Here is a 2,820-nt window from a genome sequence, read left to right as displayed (position 1 = left end):
TTTGAGCTCGCAGGAGGTTGAAGAAAGGCTGCATGTTCAGGGACTAAAGGTGCCAAAATGGGAAGTTAAAGTGACCGTTACAAAGGACTAAAGGTGGAAGAAAGAAAGAGCCAGGGACTAAAGGTGCAATTATGCTGAAATATTTTATTTAAAATTTTATATATATATATTACCCATTTAAACTTTCAAAAACACAACACACACTCCATATAAATTCCTAAAATGGCTTTTTATTTATTAAAAGAGTACATTACAACATAATTAAAACTACTTAAACCATCATAAAGTAATTTAAAAGTACATAACATTACAACATATTAAACACTCATTTTTTTTGTTCGTAAACTCCTTCGGCATTTATGATCAAATGGTTCAAGTTGACGACCGCATCAACAAGTTCTTCCATAGCACTTTCAATCTTGTCGATCTTACCCTGTAAATAAGTAGAGTATTGACCTTCAAGATCAGTACAATGTACGGTTTGTATATAATCGATTTGTTCTCGACACCATTTCCTCTTCGCCTTTAGTTTTCGACCAACTGCAACAAGTTCCTCTTTGAACATTCGGTGGTTGAGGATATCAGCCATGATACTGTCATTCACTTGATCGACAGTCATTTGTGGTTTTTGGTTAGGGGCATTTGATGAAGAAGTCATTTCAGATATATAGAAGTTTGAGTTTTGATCTGAAATCTTTTATAAGGTCCCAATTTTGGTTAGTGATTTTTTCATTCTCCCCATCTTATATTCTTCATTCAAGGTATGAATTTAGTTATTTATTATTAATTAAATTAGGGTTCATGCAAGTAATTAAGTTGGGGGTTTTCTTTATATAAGTTAAATTAATTTAATACAAGTTAGGGTTCTTGAGATAGTAAGAATTATGGGTTTTCTTAAAAATGGATTATTGGCTTAAAATAAAGCTAGGGGGTTCATGGAAGTTGATAAAATTATGGATTTTTAAGTGAGTTGGCTATGTGGAATGCTTTTCTAAAAGTTTTGCTTGTATTAAAGCATATTGATATGTGATTGCATGAATGTTTTGATAAAAGTGTTTTTGATGGTTTTTATGGCTAGCTAAACCAAGAAAATGAATATTTTGAGTGTTTTGATTTAAAGATGTTGGTGACCATTATGGTCAAAATGAGAATATAGTAATATTTGAATAATGAGATGGCATGGCCACTTTATGGTGAATGAAATGAGATTTTTAGTAAATGAAAGATGATTTGAGAATGATATTATGAAAAGATAGAAATGATGATTTTTGAGTAAAATGTGTTATGGCCATGTTGTTGTGAAAGTAAAATGAGATTTTGAAAGAAGCCAACCTTAGAGAATGGTGAGAATGTGAATTATGTAAAAGTTGGGTTAGGCTTTGAGATGCTAGAAAAGATAGTAATGTATGGCTTGTTAGCCTTGTGTATGAAGTAATTGAGCTTGATGACCTTATATGTATGTAAATTGTGAATTATTGCTAGGTGGAAAGCAATATGATTGTTAGATGGTCATCATGGATTTGTTTGTCGCGATGGAGGTGAGTACTCTTGTATACGATTATACGTACGTTGGGTCGATTATCATATGATGGTGGATTCCGTGTGTGGTAATCGATTTGGCGTTAGGGTCTAATTTGAGGCCGGGGCCTAAGAACCCCATAGTTGAATTGAGATGAGGCCTAAGAACCTCTTGTTGAATTGAGATAAGGCCTAAGAACCTTTGAGGCCTAAGAACCTCTTGAGATTATTGTTTAGCGTATATGGATCCATGTATATTTTGTTAGCGCAAAGGTGAGTATGCAAGTGATGGTATGACGATACCATTGGCTACATGTGATAGTCCTTTGTGTGTTTGCCCTCCTTCGTGTGTATAAGCGTATGCAATAGTATTCACTAAGCTTTGCTTACTTTTTAGTTGTTCACCCTTTTTATAGGTTGTCCCAGAAGTGGAAACAAGAGTAAGTGCTTCAAAGATTTATGTTGATTGGGAAATGCGGAAATGTTGACTTATGCGGTAAACGTTGGTTGTGGTTAGAACCCATAGTGACTCCTTTGGACTATTGGCTCTTGGTACATTTGAAGTATTTTTAGTATAGTTTTGTTTTGTACATTTCTGCAAAAAGTTGAGTTGGAGTCATGGTCTTTTGTATATTGATGTATTTTAAGTCTTGAAGTCTTGACTATTATGGTGGATTGAAGTATACATCATTTTGGAGTCAAATTGGTCATTTTGTCACTTTGGGTAAATGCGGGCGAGTGACCCGTTTGGTTGTTTTAATGTAAATTTCAATGGTTAAAGTTTCGAATGTATCAATTAGGTTGTAATATGTGATTTTACACTTCTTGATGTTTTGGTTTATAATTTGAAGCATGGAATGTGAATATATGGATTTTTGGGTCAAAATGAGTTTGTGCAGAAGTATGTGGAGTATTAGTCTGTTGTTAAAAAAAAAAATTGTCGTTTTCTTGATTAGAGTCTTGGGGCGTTTCACTTTCTAACCAAATGGCGTCCTCATCATCAAAAAGGAATGTTCACCGACCTCGTCTGACCGAAGGTGAAATGAAAACACGAATCATGGCCGATATCAAAGAGGACACACTCCTTCAAACTGAACTCTTTGAGGTCATGGGTTACCTACGTGAGAAAAGACGACAATGCGAGCAACATGTTGCTAAGGGGGTGTTTGGTATGAGTGAATCAAAGAGAATGGAAATGTAATAGAGAATGAATATAGTGGGAAAGAGAATCGGTTTCGTCGTTTGGTGCAAGCAGAGAATGAATATATAAAAAATACTAAATTTTAAATAATAATCAAATAT

At 34.3% G+C, this 2,820-nt stretch overlaps 1 long non-coding RNA gene across 1 annotated transcript; it reads left to right on the top strand.

Annotated features, from left to right (window-relative positions):
- The first annotated feature begins 581 nt into the window (after positions 1–581).
- Positions 582–2,339, top strand: LOC122590320. Its single transcript, XR_006322464.1, has 3 exons — positions 582–716; positions 1,483–1,538; positions 1,935–2,339. It is a non-coding gene; the product is annotated as an uncharacterized LOC122590320 (long non-coding RNA).
- The last annotated feature ends 481 nt before the right edge of the window (positions 2,340–2,820 follow it).

This window comes from Erigeron canadensis, chromosome 2 (genome assembly GCF_010389155.1).
Source record: "Erigeron canadensis isolate Cc75 chromosome 2, C_canadensis_v1, whole genome shotgun sequence".
Taxonomy (NCBI): Eukaryota; Viridiplantae; Streptophyta; class Magnoliopsida; order Asterales; family Asteraceae; genus Erigeron; species Erigeron canadensis.
This window is presented reverse-complemented; position numbering and strand designations above follow the sequence as displayed.